The sequence below is a fragment of the Choloepus didactylus genome (genome assembly GCF_015220235.1).
Source record: "Choloepus didactylus isolate mChoDid1 chromosome 11 unlocalized genomic scaffold, mChoDid1.pri SUPER_11_unloc2, whole genome shotgun sequence".
NCBI lineage: Eukaryota > Metazoa > Chordata > Mammalia > Pilosa > Megalonychidae > Choloepus > Choloepus didactylus.
The window spans coordinates 2,309,223-2,326,251 of record NW_023637579.1 but is presented as its reverse complement, the minus strand read 5'-3'; the positions used below and the strand labels follow the sequence as shown (position 1 = coordinate 2,326,251).

Below are 17,029 nucleotides of genomic sequence, written 5' to 3'. Positions count from 1 at the left end.
TCTCAATAGATGCTGAAAAAGCATTTGACAAAATCCAACATCCGTTTTTGATAAAAACACTTCAAAAGGTAGGAATTGAGGGAAACTTCCTCAACATGATAAAGAGCATATATGAAAAACCCACAGCCAGCATAGTACTCAATGGTGAGAGACTGAAAGCCTTCCCTCTAAGATCAGGAACAAGACAAGGATGCCCGCTGTCACCACTGTTATTCAACATTGTGCTGGAAGTGCTAGCCAGGGCAATCCGGCAAGACAAAGAAATAAAAGGCATCCAAATTGGAAAAGAAGAAGTAAAACTATCATTGTTTGCAGATGATATGATCTTATATCTAGAAAACCCTGAGAAATCGACGATACAGCTACTAGAGCTAATAAACAAATTTAGCAAAGTAGCGGGATACAAGGTTAATGCACATAAAATCAATAAGATTTTAAAAAGGGCTATCCATATCACTGTTTATAAGGAAAAAAAAAAGCTAATCCAGCAAAAATCTGTGATAGTTTGAATTTAGGGAAATATTAAACTGAACACAAAACTCTGAGTTGTTATAAAAGATGATTGCATAAACATGATTTACATATATAAACTTTGAAACATGATGTATAAAGTTTGATAGCTCTGCAGTTGTTATGGTGTATTAGAGAATGTGTCCATGCAGAAAGTGAGTAATGTGTATATTAACTTAAAATGGGAAAGATTTTAATTGGAGACTTGTTGAAGGATTAGTTAATTTATAGGTAGGGAAATGAAGTAATGTATGTATGTGGACAAATGCTTGACCCACTCTTATCTGATTCCCCACAGAAGATTTCTCATGCTCAGAATTTCTTTAAATGTGATTATTTGCAAGAAGATTCCATCCTCAGATCCACAGTGACTCATCATGCATTAATTCCCATGAGAAAGAAACCATCTTTAAGCAAACCACTTGGAAAAGTCCTCAGTGACCAGTCATCTTTTAATAAACAAGCTGATTCACACTAGAAGTAAATCTTATGAGTGCCATTGAAATGCTAAAGCCTTTATTAAAAACACTGGCCAAAGACTACAATAGAACTCAAACTGGAGATAAACCATACAAATGCTTTCTATGTGGGAAAGCATTCATTGGATTTACTGACTTTAGACAACATGAGAGAGCACACACTGGAGAAAAACCTGATGAATGTAACATATCTGGAAAAGCTTTCAGTCAATATTCTAATCTTGAACAAAATGAGAGAACTCACTCTGGAGACAACCCTATGAATTCAATACATGTGGGAATGCCTTCATTCATTATTCTTCTCTTAGAGTACATGAGAGAACACACACTGGAGAAAATCCCTATTAATGCCATCTATATGGGAAAACCTTCAGCCAACATTCTCATCTTAGATGACATGAGAGAACACACTGTAGAGAAACCTCATAAATGCCATATATGTGGGCAAGCCTTTAGCCAATCTTATTATCTTAGATATGGGAGAAAACACACTGGAGACGAATATCCTGAATGGCATCTATGTGGAAAAACCTTCAGTCATTTTTCTTATCTTAGGCAACGTGAGAAAACATATACTGGAGAAAAACTGTATAAATGCCATATATGTGGGAATGCCTTCAATGATTGTTCTGGCCTCAAATGACATGAGAGAACTCACACTGGAGAGAAACTCTATGATTGCCATATGTGTGGAAAGCCTTCATTTGAATCTATGCCCTCAGACAACATGAGAACTCACATTGGAGAGAAAACCTATATGAGAAAGCCTTCATTGATTTTTCCACCCTCAGATAACATGAGAGAACACTCTGGAGAATCCTGATGAATGCCATACATGTGATAAACCCTTAATTTGGTATTTTTTTTATTAAATTCAGTTTTATTGAAATACATTCACACACCATACAATCATCCATGATATACAATCCACTGTCCACAGTATGATAACACAGTTATGCGTTCATCACCACAATCTATCTCTGAACATTTTCCTTACATCAGAACCAGAACAAGAATAAAAAATAAAAATGAAAAAAGAACACCCAAATCATCGCCCCATCCCACCCCATTTGTCTTTTAGTTTTTATCCCCATTCCTCCCCTCGTCCATACACTAGATAAAGGGGGTGTGATCCACAAGGTCTTCACAATCACACTGTTACCCCTTGTAATCTACATTATTATATAATTGTCTTCAGGAGTCCAGACTGCTGGGTTGGAGTTTGGTAGTTTCAGGTATTTACTTCTAGCTATTAAATACATTAAAGCCTAAGAGGTGTTATCTATATAGTGCATAAGAATGTCCACCAGAGTGACCTCTCGACTCCATTTGGAATCTCTCAGCCACTGAAACTATTTCGTCTCATTTTGCATCCCCCTTTTGGTCAAGAAGATACTATCAGTCTCACGATGCCGGGTCCACATTCATCCCCGGGAGTCATACTCTGCGTTGCCAGGGAGATTTACACCCTTGGGAGTTGGGTCCCACGTAGGGGGGGAGGGCAGCGAGTTCACCTGTTGAGATGGCTCAGTTAGAGAGAGAGAGGGCCACATCTGAGCAACAAAGAGGTACTCGGGGAGACTCTTAGGCACCATTACATACAACTTTAAGACTCTCCTTTGTGGTAATGAGCTTCATAAGGGCAAGTCCCATGCTCGAGGGCTCAACATATCAAACCGCCAGTCCCAATGTTTGTGACAACATACGCTAGGGGATCAGCATCTCAAAGTTTAGAGATAGGCCTTACAATTCAGGGATAGAGTTAACTGCTGTAAGAGCTTACAATCTAGGGAGTATTACAATTGTGTCCACATTAGGCTATGTTCTAAGATTCAATTCTGAGTTTACACATTGTAGTTAGTCCATATTGGTGAGGCATCATCCCTCTCACCATGTTTTCTCCAACACTTTTACTCCTATATATATATATATATTTTCCTACAATTTTATAGAGTTATATTCACATACCATACATTTATCCATAGTGTACAATCAGTTGTTCATGGTATCATCATAAAGTTGTACATTTATCACCGCAATCAGCATTTGAACATACTGATTACTACAAGAAATTTTTTTTTTTTTTTTAGCAATAAGAAAAAATGATAAAAAGAAAAATAACATGTCATACAATACAATATACTACTAAGGACAGCAAATAACACCACTACCAAGAATCCCATATTACTCCCCTATATCCCCTTCTCATATACATTTAGCATTGGCGTATTCCTTTTGCTACATTTAATGGAGGTATATTACAATGTTACTGTTGACCATAGACTCCAGTTTGTTTGATTATGTTTTCTCCTGAATACCATCCCTTTTTCAAATTTCTACATGGTTGACATTCATTTGCTTTCCCACATGCAAAAACATTTTTATATTTGTATATTCAGTAACAGTCATTGGCCACTCCAGTTTTTGCCACATTATACAGTCCCAGTCTTTATCATCTATCTTTACCTCTGGTGTCATACATTCTCCTATCCCACCTCTTTCAGCTTTACTCACAGACATCTTTGTTCAGTGTACTTACAATACTGTGCTACCATCACACAGTATTATGCTATCTATTTCTGGATCTATGCAATCAATCCTAAACATTCTGTAGTCCTTCAGCATCAAATGGCTGATCTCTGCCCTCTTTCTATCTCCTGGTCGCCTGTGTTGTCAGCTTTTAACTCCCAAAGTTTGTTCATTAATATCTGTTCATATTAGTGAGACCATACAGAATCTGTCCTTTTGTTTCTGGCTAACTTCACTCAACATAATGTCCTCAAGTTTCATCCACATTATTACATGATCCATGTCTTTGTTCTGTCTTACAGCTGCATAATATTCCATCATGTGTATATACGACAGTTTGTTTATCCACTCGTCCTTTGATGGACATTTGGGCTGTTTCCATCTCTTGGCAATTGTGAATAATGCTGCAATAAACATTGGTTTACAAATGTCTGTGTCTTAAGTTTCAATGGAATAGCTGGGTCATATGGCAAATCTATATTTAGCTTCCTGAGGAACCTCCATACTGTCTTCCAGAGTGGTTGCACCATTCTACATTCCCACCAACAATGAATAAGTGTGCCTCTTTCTCCACATCCTCTCCAGCACTTGTCATTTTCTGTTTTTTTGGATAATGGCCATTCTGGTAGGTGTGAGATGATATCTCATTGTGGTTTTGATTTGCATTTCCTTAATAGCCAGTGAAGGTGAGCATTTTTTCATATGCTTTTGAGCCATTTGTATTTCCTCTTCAGAAAAATGTCTGTTCATGTCTTTTGCCCATTTTTTAATTGGATTGTTTGTCTTTCTGTTATTGAGATGCAGGATTCCTTTATATATTCGGGATATTAAACCCTTATCTGATATGTGGTTTCCAAATATCATCTCCCATTGTGTAGGTTGTCTTTTTACTTTTCTGACAAAGTCCTTTGATGTACAAAAGTGTTTAATTTTGAGGAGATCCCATTTGTCTATTTTTTCTTTGGTTGCTCATGCCTTGGGTGTGAGGTCTAAGAAACCACCTCCTTTCACAAGATTTTTAAGATATTGCCCTACATTTTCTTCTAAGAGTTTTATGGTCTTGGTGCTAATGTTTAGGTCTTTGATCCACTTTGAGTTAATTTTGGTATAAGGTGTGAGATGGACATCCTCTTTCATTCTTTTGGAAATGGATATCCAGTTCTCCAAACACCATTTATTGAACAGGCTGCTCTTTCCCAGTTGCTTCGCCTTCACTGCCTTAACAAAGATCAGTTGTCCATAGATGTGAGGGTCTACTTCTGAAGACTCAATTCGATTCCATTGATCAGTATATCTGTCCTTATGCCAGTACCATGCTGTTTTGAGCACTATAGCTTTGTAATATGCTTCAAAGTCAGGTAGTGTGAGACCTCCCACTTCACTCCTCTTTCTCAAGACATTTTTGGCTCTTCGGGGCACCTTACCCTTCCAAATAAATTTAGTTATTGGTTTTTCTATTTCTGTAAAGTAAGTTGTTGGGATTTGAATTGGTACTGCATTGAATCTGTAAATCAGTTTAGGTAAAATTGCCATCTTAATTATATTTAGTCTTCCAATCCATGAACATGGTATGTTCTTCCATTTTTTCAGGTCTTGTTCAATTTCTTTTAGCAGTTTCTTATAGTTTTCTATGTAAAGGTCTTTTGTGTCCTTGGTTAAGTTTATTCCTAAATACTTGATTCTTTTGGCTGCTATTGTAAATGGGATTTTTTTCATGATTTCCTCCTCTTGTTGCACATTGCTTGTTTATAGGAACACTACAGATTTTTGCGTGTTGATCTTGTAGCCTGCTAGTTTGCTGTATTCATTGACTAGTTCTAGTAGCTTTGCTGTAGATTTTTCTGGATTTCCTACATATAGAATCATGTCATCTGCAAATAGTGAAAGTTTTACTTCTTCCTCCCCAATTTGGATGCCTTTTATTTCTTTTTCTTGCATAATTGCTCTAGCTAGAACTTCCAGCACAATGTTGAATAGCAATGGTGATAGTGGGCATCCCTGTCTTGTTCCTGATCTTAGAGGAAAAGCTTTCAGTCTCTCTCCATTGAGTGTGATGTTAGCTGTGGGTTTTTCATATATTGCCTTTATCATATTGAAAAAGATCCCTTCTATTCCTATCCTTTGAAGTGTTTTCATCAGGAAAGGATGTTGAATTTTGTCAAATGCCTTTTCTGCATCAATCGAGATGATCATGTGGTTCTTCTGCTTTGATTTATTGATGTGGTGTATTACATTAATTGATTTTCTTGTGTTGAACCAGGCTTGCATACCTGGAATAAATCCTACCTGGTCCTGGTGTATAATTCTTTTAATGTGCTGTTGGATTCGATTTGCGAGTATTTTGTTGAGGATTTTTGCGTCTATATTCATTAAAGATATTGGTCTATAATTTTCTTTTTTTGTAGTATCTTTGCCTGGTTTTGGCATTAGGGTGATGATGGCTTCATAGAGTTAGGTAGCTTTCCCTCTTCTTCAATTTTTTTGAAGACATTGAGCAGCATTGGTACTAATTTGTTCTTGAATGCTTGGTAGAATTCACATGTGAAACCATCTGGTCCTGGGCTTTTCCTTTTTTGGAGCTTTTTGATGACTGACTCAATCTCTTTACTTGTGATTGGTTTGTTGAGGTCATCTATTTCTTCTTGAGTTAGTGTTGGCTTTTTATGCTTTTCTAGGAAGTTGTCCATTTCATCTAAGTTGTCTAGTTTATTAGCATATAGTTGCTCATAGTATCTTCTCATTGTCTCCTTAATTTCTGCAGGGTCGGTAGTTATATTTCCTTTCCCATTTCTGATTGCATTTATTTGCATCTGCTCTCTTTTTTTTGTTAGCCTAGCCAGTGGTCCATCGATTTTATTGATTTTCTCAAAGAACCAACTTCTGATTTTGTTGATTCTCTCTATTGTTTTCCTGTTCTCAATTGCATTTATTTCTGCTCTAATTTTTGTTATTTCTTCCCTTCTGCTTGCTTTGGGGTTAGTTTGCTGTTCTTTCTCTAATTCCTCCAGGTGAGCAGTTAACTCTTCCATTTTTGCTCTCTCTTCTCTTTTAATATAGGCATTTAGGGCAATAAATTTCCCTCTCAGTACTGCCTTTGCTGCATCCCATAGGTTTTGATAAGTTGTGTTTTCATTGTCATTTGCCTCGAGGTATTTACTAATTTCTCTTGTAATTTCTTCCTTTACCCACTGGTTTTCTAAGAGGGTGTTGTTTAGCCTCCATATGTTTGTGAATTTTATGACCTTCTGCCTTTTATTTATTTCCAACTTCATTCCATTGTGGTCTGAGAAAGTGTTTTGTATAATATCAATATTTTTAAATTTGTTGAGACTTGCTTTGTGACCCAACATGTGGTCTATCCTAGAGAATGTTCCATGAGCACTTGAGAAAAAAATTGTATCCTGCTGTTGTTGGATGTAGTGTTCTATAAATGTCTGTCAAGTCTAGTTCATTTATCATACAATTCAACATGTCTGTTTCTTTAGTGATCCTCTGTCTAGATGTTTTATCCATTATGAGAGTGGTGTATTGAAGTCTCCAACTATTATTGTAGAGGTATCTTTCTCCTTTCAGTGATCGCAGTGTTTGCCTCATGAATTTTGGGGCATTCTGGTTTGGTGCATAAATATTTATGACTTATGTTTTCTCGATGAATTGACCCTTTTATTAATATATAGTGTCCTTCTTTGTCTCTTTTAGTTGTTTTGCTTTTGAAGTCTAACTTGTCTGATATTAATATAGCTACTCCCACTTTTTTCTGGTTGTTGTTTGCATGAAATATCTTTTTCCAACCTTTCACTTTCAGTCTATGTTTGTCCTTGTGTCTAAAGTGAGTTTCTTGTAGACAGCATATAGATGGGTCCTGTTTTTTAATCCATTCTGCCAGTCTGTGTCTTTTTATTGGGGAGTTTAATCCATTTACATTTAGTGTTATTACTGTAAGGGCAGTACTTTCTACTACCATTTTGTTTTTTGGAATTTATATGTCATATCTTATTTTTTCCTCTCCTTTTACATTTCCTGATAATCTTCATTTCTGCACTCTTCTCCAACTCTCTCTCTCCTGTCTTTTCCTATCAGCCTGTAGCACTCCCTTTAGTATTTCTTGTCGTGCTGGTCTCTTATTCACAAACTCTCTCAGTGTCTGTTTGTCTGAAAATGTTTTAATCTCTCCCTCATTTTTGAAGGAAAGTTTTGCTGGATATAGAATTCTTGGTTGGCAGTTTTTCTCTTTCAGTATCTTAAATATATCATGCCACTGTCTTCTTGCCTCCATGGTTTCTGCAGATAAATCTGTACATAGTCTTATTGACCTTCCCTTGTATGTGATGGATTGCTTTTCTCTTGCTGCTTTCAGAATCCTCTCTTTGTCTTTGACATTGGACAATCTGACCAGTAAGTGTCTTGGAGTAGGTCTATTGGGATCTATTCTATTTGGGGTACGTTGTACTTCTTGAATCTCTAATTTTCTGTCTTTTATAAGAGTTGGGAAATTTTCAGTGAATATGTCTTCTATTACTTTTTCTGCCCCTTTTCCCCTCTCTTCTCCTTCTGGGATACCCATAACACGTATATTTGTGCGTTTCATGTTGTCACTCAGCTCCCTAAGACCCTGCTCATATTTTTCCATTTTTTTCACCAGCTGTTCTTTTGTGTGTATGAATTCGAATGACCTGTCTTCCAGTTCACTGATCCTTTCTTCTGCCTGTTCAAATCTACTGTTGTGTCCGTCCATTGTGTTTTTCATCTCCTCCATTGTGGCCTTCATTCCCATGAGTTCTGCCATTTGTTTTTTTAAGTTTATGAATTCTTGTTTATGGTCAGCCAGTGTGTTCTTTATATCCTTCAGCTCTTTTGCTATATCTTCCTTCATTCCATCAAATTTATTTAGCATTAGTTGCCTCCACTCTTGTGTCTCAGCTGAGCTATTAGTTTGTTCCTTTGGCTGGTCCATGTTTTCGTGTTTCCTGGTATGGCTTGTTATCTTAAGTTGTCTAGGCATCTGATTCTCTTGATTAGTTTATTTTGGAGCTTGTTTTCTGTCTTTTACCTAGTGGTTTTCTTGTTGGTTGGCTTTGTTTTCTGGCCTCTGTTATTCAGTTCAACTTATTCTAGACCTCTAACTTAGGTTCTATTTAGTTGATCAGAATTTTCCCCTCTTGTTTTTTCTGTTTCTTGCTCTGCCTCTATGTAACCTTTTTGTGAGTGGGTCTCCTCAGATATGGTCGACCCTAGTCAGATTTTCCCAGTCTAGTGAGGCCCAGGTCTCATTGGGAGGGTATGGAGTTTTCCTGAGAATGAGACCCTCCTATGAGGCCTTTAGAATTGGTGCTTTTCCTCTCCTGTCCAGCAGGTGGCGCTGGCCAGCCCACAGCTCCCCCACCAGTGTAAGGAGGTATGGAGCCTTTAGTTCTCCTGGTGACTCTGATCCTGTCAGGGGCGTGGCTGACTGAAGCCAAAATCTGAATTCCAGCCCCTGGGGTCTGAATTCCCAGAAGGAGGACTGTTAGTTTAGCTGGGCCTTCCTCCACTCTCCCAATCCCCAGAACTCCAGTTGTCTCTCAGGGGCACTATTCCCTTCTCCTCTCTCCTCTTTGGGGCCTCTCCAGGTAGATTCCTTGGTCAGCCTGAGTTGCCAATTAAAGACGGGGCTGGAGGCCTTCAGTAGTGAATACGGAATTCAAAGACGCTGTGGGTACTCTGTCTCCCCTCAAGCCCAGCCTAGTCCCTCAACCTGGGCTTTCCAATAGAAAATAACCACATATATTACTTTTAGATTTAGAAAAAAAAAAAAGTAGAAAAGAAATCAAGAAAAAGAAAAAAGAAAAAAAAAAAAGAGTCTCTTTTAAAAGTCTTTCCCCAGCCTGGAAGTTTTGTCAGTGTCAGAATAGAGCGTTTAAAGATATGCTTTAGGCTATTGTCTGATAATTACTCTCCAACCGCTTCAGTTCCACCCCTGCTGGGGGGCTATTGAAATGCAAAAAGATAAGGGATCAGTGAGAAGCCAGAAGGGACAAAATGTAAGGGAAAAAAAATGACTTTTTTGGAGTCTGGGAATGGGTGCCCACTTTTACGTGCCCCCACTTCTTGGAGCCCAGCCCTTCTTTAGCACCCCAGCATCCAAAGTTAGTTAATTAATTTGTTAATTAATTCTGCAGTTGAGGCTGGTTTGAGCCTCCCTTCTTGCCCTCAGCAGATTGCTGTTTTTTGGGTCCCCCCCCCCCTTTCAGGGAGCCAGCAGCAAGACAGTCTGTGAGGTCTGGGTGGGGACTGGCGCCAGACCCCTGTTCCGGGGAACTTACAATGTTCGCTGTGATCTCAGCTTTTCCTCCAATTCCAAACTTGTGTCCAATGTGTGACTGGTTACCGGAGACCCCGAAAACACTGTTTCATATAGTTCTTGGGCAATTGTCAGCTGCTCTAGGGGAGAGACGAAATTCTGCTCCTCACCACTCCACCATCTTGCTCTGCCTCACAACTGAATCTTTATATAATTGTTTTTTAGATTCTAGGGTATTAAAATAACTAGAAGGGAATAACTGAAATGGTGGAATTGTAGCCCATAACAGTCTTAGAAATTGCCGTATAGCTACTTGTGAAATTGTACTTTGAAAGTTATCACTTATCTGTACATATGTTATATTTCACAATAACAAATGTAAAAAGTAAAAGTCAAATTTGTCTTGTATAGATTATAATTACCCCAGCTATAATAGTTACTGTTTTCATTGCATATCTTTTTCTATCCTTTTACTTTCAATTTCTTTATGTTATTGAATCTAGGGTGTCTGTTGTATACAATGGATAGTTAGACCTTACTTATTTGTCTATTCTGACAATATTTGCATTTTGATTGGAGTGGGAGTCCATTCATATTTAATGTAATTATGATAAATTGGTGCAGTTATGGTTTCCATTTGCTATTTTTCCCATCTCATGGGTGTGTGTCTGTGTGCTCTTTCCTCCTGTCTGCCTTCTTTTGTGTTAAACAAATATTTTGTTCTGTTTTACCATTTCAAACCCTCTTTTGATTTCTTACCTACATAATTTTTAGTTTCTTAATGGTTGTTCTGGGATTGCAATATTAATTTTAATTTATTCAGTCTACTTCAGGCTAATCCTGAAACCTTATGTCTTTTAAAGAAATTAAAAGAGAAAAGAAAAAAATGATTATGTCATCTTTCATGTTTACCCACATTGTTACCATTTTTCTTACTCTTCCTTTCTTCCAGTGAATTTAAGTTGCTGTCCTATATCATTTCCTTTGAAGCTGAAGGATTTCTTTTAGTAACTCTTGCAAGGCAACTCTGCTATGAATGGATTCTCTCAGGCTTTGTTTCTCATATTAATCTCAGATAGGAATGCCTTTGATAGCAAGCCTGGAACAAGTAGTGTCTTCAAGGTTTATATTCATATATATGCTATCCAAATGACATATTCTTTAAGAAATAAGAAACATATCTTCATGCCAGTTCAGATATTGAATGGTTATTGCTTTATGGATAACAAAAAATCCAGATCTGCCTGTACACTGTGAAACTTTTACATTAGGTTGAGCATGTGACCTATTTAGTAACTGCCCCCTTTCTGTGTGTTATTGGCCCTAGAATTTGATCAGGCCATCTCACACACCATCCCATCTTTCCCAAAACTAACCCAATGATTTGATTGATTCCTGTAATGAGGATGAGTCTTGGGGTAGATAGTTTATGCCAATAAATCCCAGGCTGCAAATAACAGTTGATGTACATGAATCCCTTACATAGTGTATAAACCCAAACTAGACAGTGACTTGAGACGCTAACCTAAATATCTCAAAATCTGAAATCCTTTGACTAGTTAAATGGGGTTACTTTAGACATTCTTCAAATTCTGATAGCTGAAATATCAAAATAGTATATCGTTTGCTCCAAAGAAGTGGTGAAATTTAGGAAAGTACCCAGAGGTTTGAATTGTTTTGAGATATATGTGTTCAAAATGAAAATATTTGGAATTAATTTTGATAGCAGGCCTAACCAAACAGTGTAGAGACTGGAAGCCAATCTACATTTTGTTTACAGTTAGGGCAATCACACAATTTAAAATCATTCGTGAGGCGGGGCAAGATGGCAGACTGGTGAGCTGTAAGTTTTAGTTACTCCTCCAGGAAAGTAGGTAAAAAGCCAGGAACTGCGTGGACTGGACACCACAGAGCAATCTGTCTTTGGGCATACTTCATACAACACTCATGAAAACGTGGAACTGCTGAGATCAGCGAAATCTGTAAGTTTTTGCGGCCAGGGGACCCGCGCCCCTCCCTGCCAGGCTCAGTCCCGGGGGAGGAGGGGCTGTCAGCTCCGGGAAGGAGAAGGGAGATCTGCAGTGGCTGCTCTTATCGGAAACTCATTCTACTGATTCAAACTCCAACCATAGATAGACTGAGACCAGACACCAGAGACTCTGAGAGCAGCCAGCCCACCAGAGAGGAGACAGGCATAGAAAAAAAACAACTCGAAAAACTCCAAAATAAAAGCAGAGGATTTTTGGAGTTCTGGTGAACACAGAAAGGGGAAGGGCGGAGCTCAGGCCTTGAGGCGCATATGCAAATCCCGAAGCAAAGCTGATCTCTCTGCCCTGTGGACCTTTCCTTAATGGCCCTGGTTGCTTTGTCTATTAGCATTTCAATAACCCATTAGATCTCTGAGGAGGGCCGTTTTTTTTTTTTTTTTTAAATCCTTTTTTCTTTTTCTAAAACAATTACTCTAAGAAGCCCAATACAGAAAGCTTCAAAGAATTGCAATTTGGGCACGTCAAGTCAAGAGCAGAACTAAGAGAGCTCTGAGACAAAAGGCAATAATCCAGTGGCTGAGAAAATTCAATAAACAACACAACTTCCCAAGAAAAGGGGGGTGTCTGCTCACAGCCACCATCCTGGTGGACAGGAAACACTCCTGCCCATCACCAGCCCCATAGCCCAGAGCTGCCCCAGACAACCCAGTGTGACGGAAGTGCTTCAAATAACAGGCACACACCACAAAACTGGGCGTGGACATTAGCCTTCCCTGCAACCTCAGCTGAATGTCCCAGAGCTGGGAAGGTGGAGCAGTGTGAATTAACAAAGCCCCATTCAGCCATCATTTCAGCAGACTGGGAGCCTCCCTACAGAGCCCAGCAGCCCAGAACTGCCCTGGGGGGACGGCACTCACCTGTGACATAGCACAGTCATCCCTCAACAGAGGACCCGGGGTGCACAGCCTGGAAGAGGGGCCCACTTGCAAGTCTCAGGAGCCATACGCCAATACCAAAGACTTGTGGGTCAGTGGCAGAGACAAACTGTGGCAGGACTGAACTGAAGGACTAGACTATTGAAGCAGCTTTAAAACTCTAGGATCATCAGGGAGATTTGATTGTTAGGGCCACCCCCCCTCCCCGAGTGCCCAGAAACACGCCCCACATACAGGGCAGGCAACACCAACTACACACGCAAGCTTGGTACACCAATTGGGCCCCACAAGACTCACTCCCCCACTCACCAAAAAGGCTAAGCAGGGGAGAACTGGCTTGTGGAGAACAGGTGGCTCGTGGACGCCACCTGCTGGTTAGAGAAAGTGTACTCCACGAAGCTGTAAAACTGATAAATTAGAGATAAGGACTTCAATAGGTCTACAAACCCTAAAAGAACCCTATCAAGTTCAGCAAATGCCACGAGGCCAAAAACAACAGAAAATTATAAAGCATATGAAAAAACCAGACGATATGGATAACCCAAGCCCAAGCACCCAAATCAAAAGACCAGAAGACACACAGCACCTAGAGCACCTACTCAAAGAACTAAAGATGAACAATGAGACCATAGTATGGGATATGAAGGAAATCAAGAAGACCCTAGAAGAGCATAAAGAAGACATTGCAAGACTAAATAAAAAAATGGATGATCTTATGGAAATTCAAGAAACTGTTGACCAAATTAAAAAGATTCTGGACACTCATAGTACAAGACTAGAGGAAGTTGAACAACGTATCAGTGACCTGGAAGATGACAGAATGGAAAATGAAAGCATAAAAGAAAGAATGGGGAAAAAAATTGAAAAACTCGAAATGGACCTCAGGGATATGATAGATAATATGAAACGTCCGAATATAAGACTCATTGGTGTCCCAGAAGGGGAAGAAAAGGGTAAAGGTCTAGGAAGAGTATTCAAAGAAATTGTTGGGGAAAGCTTCCCAAATCTTCTAAACAACATAAATACACAAATCATAAATGCTCAGCGAACTCCAAATAGAATAAATCCAAAAAAACCCACTCCGAGACATATACTGATCACACTGTCAAACATAGAAGAGAAGGAGCAAGTTCTGAAAGCAGCAAGAGAAAAGCAATTCACCACATACAAAGGAAAGAGCATAAGACTAAGTAGTGACTACTCAGCAGCCACCATGGAGGTGAGAAGGCAGTGGCACGATATATTTAAAATTCTGAGTGAGAGGAATTTCCAGCCAAGAATACTTTATCCAGCAAAGCTCTCCTTCAAATTTGAGGGAGAGCTTAAATTTTTCACAGACAAACAAATGCTGAGAGAATTTGCTAACAAGAGACCTGCCCTACTGGAGATACTAAAGGGAGCCCTACAGACAGAGAAACAAAGACAGGACAGAGAGACTTGGAGAAAGTTTCAGTACTAAAGAGATTCGGTTTGGGTACAATAAAGGATATTAATAGAGAGAGGGAAAAATATGGCAAACATAAACCAAAGGATAAGATGGCCGATTCAAGAAATGCCTTCACGGTTTTAACATTGAATGTAAATGGATTAAACTCCCCAATTAAAAGATATAGATTCGCAGAATGGATCAAAAAAAAATGAACCATCAATATGTTGCATACAAGAGACTCATTTTAGACACAGGGACACAAAGAAACTGAAAGTGAAAGGATGGAAAAAAATATTTCATGCAAGCTACAGCCAAAAGAAAGCAGGTGTAGCAATATTAATCTCAGATAAAATAGACTTCAAATGCAGGGATGTTTTGAGAGACAAAGAAGGCCACTACATACTAATAAAAGGGGCAATTCAGCAAGAAGAAATAACAATCGTAAATGTCTATGCACCCAATCAAGGTGCCACAAAATACATGAGAAACACTGGCAAAACTAAAGGAAGCAATTGATGTTTCCACAATAATTGTGGGAGACTTCAACACATCACTCTCTCCTATAGATAGATCAACCAGACAGAAGACCAATAAGGAAATTGAAAACCTAAACAATCTGATAAATGAATTAGATTTAACAGACATATACAGGACATTACATCCCAAATCACCAGGATACACATACTTTTCTAGTGCTCACGGAACTTTCTCCAGAATAGATCATATGCTGGGACATAAAACAAGCCTCAATAAATTTAAAAAGATTGAAATTATTCAAAGCACATTCTGTGACCACAATGGAATACAATTAGAAGTTAATAACCATCAGAGACTTAGAAAATTCACAAATACCTGGAGGTTAAACAACACACTCCTAAACAATCAGTGGGTTAAAGAAGAAATAGCAAGAGAAATTGCTAAATATATAGAGACGAATGAAAATGAGAACACAACATACCAAAACCTATGGGATGCAGCAAAAGCAGTGCTAAGGGGGAAATTTATAGCACTAAACGCATATATTAAAAAGGAAGAAAGAGCCAAAATCAAAGAACTAATGGATCAACTGAAGAAGCTAGAAAATGAACAGCAAACCAATCCTAAACCAAGTACAAGAAAAGAAATAACAAGGATTAAAGCAGAAATAAATGACATAGAGAACAAAAAAACAATAGAGAGGATAAATATCACCAAAAGTTGGTTCTTTGAGAAGATCAACAAGATTGACAAGCCCCTAGCTAGACTGACAAAATCAAAAAGAGAGAAGACCCATATAAACAAAATAATGAATGAAAAAGGTGACATAACTGCAGATCCTGAAGAAATTAAAAAAATTATAAGAGGATATTATGAACAACTGTATGGCAACAAACTGGATAATGTAGAAGAAATGGACAATTTCCTGGAAACATATGAACAACCTAGACTGACCAGAGAAGAAATAGAAGACCTCAACCAACCCATCACAAGCAAAGAGATCCAATCAGTCATCAAAAATCTTCCCACAAATAAATGCCCAGGGCCAGATGGCTTCACAGGGGAATTCTACCAAACTTTCCAGAAAGAACTGACACCAATCTTACTCAAACTCTTTCAAAACATTGAAAAAAATGGAACACTACCTAACTCATTTTATGAAGCTAACATCAACCTAATACCAAAACCAGGCAAAGATGCTACAAAAAAGGAAAACTACCGGCCAATCTCCCTAATGAATATAGATGCAAAAATCCTCAACAAAATACTTGCAAATCGAATCCAAAGACACATTAAAAAAATCATACACCATGACCAAGTGGGGTTCATTCCAGGCATGCAAGGATGTTTCAACATAAGAAAAACAATCAATGTATTACAACACATTAAAAACTCGAAAGGGAAAAATCAATTGATCATCTCAATAGATGCTGAAAAAGCATTTGACAAAATCCAACATCCCTTTTTGATAAAAACACTTCAAAAGGTAGGAATTGAAGGAAACTTCCTCAACGTGATAAAGAGCATATATGAAAAACCCACAGCCAGCATAGTACTCAATGGTGAGAGACTGAAAGCCTTCCCTCTAAGATCAGGAACAAGACAAGGATGCCCGCTGTCACCACTGTTATTCAACATTGTGCTGGAAGTGCTAGCCAGGGCAATCCGGCAAGACAAAGAAATAAAAGGCATCCAAATTGGAAAAGAAGAAGTAAAACTGTCATTGTTTGCAGATGATATGATCTTATATCTAGAAAACCCTGAGAAATCAACGATACACCTACTAGAGCTAATAAACAAATTTAGCAAAGTAGCGGGATACAAGATTAATGCACATAAGTCAGTAATGTTTCTATATGCTAGAAATGAACAAACTGAAGAGACACTCAAGAAAAAGATACCATTTTCAATAGCAACTAAAAAAATCAAGTACCTAGGAATAAACTTAACCAAAGATGTAAAAGACCTATACAAAGAAAACTACATAACTCTACTAAAAGAAATAGAAGGGGACCTTAAAAGATGGAAAAATATTCCATGTTCATGGATAGGAAGGCTAAATGTCATTAAGATGTCAATTCTACCCAAACTCATCTACAGATTCAATGCAATCCCAATCAAAATTCCAACAACCTACTTTGCAGACTTGGAAAAGCTAGTTATCAAATTTATTTGGAAAGGGAAGATGCCTCGAATTGCTAAAGACACTCTAAAAAAGAAAAACGAAGTGGGAGGACTTACACTCCCTGACTTTGAAGCTTATTATAAAGCCACAGTTGCCAAAACAGCATGGTACTGGCACAAAGATAGACATATAGATCAATGGAATCGAATTGAGAATTCAGAGATAGACCCTCAGATCTATGGCTGACTGATCTTTGATAAGGCCCCCAAAGTCACCG

General features: G+C 38.3%; 1 protein-coding gene across 1 annotated transcript in view; it reads right to left on the bottom strand.

Moving 5' to 3' along the window:
* Window positions 1–17,029, bottom strand: part of LOC119524586 (zinc finger protein 596-like) — a 1,058,357-nt gene that overhangs the window by 946,074 nt on the left and 95,254 nt on the right. The window lies entirely within an intron of this gene.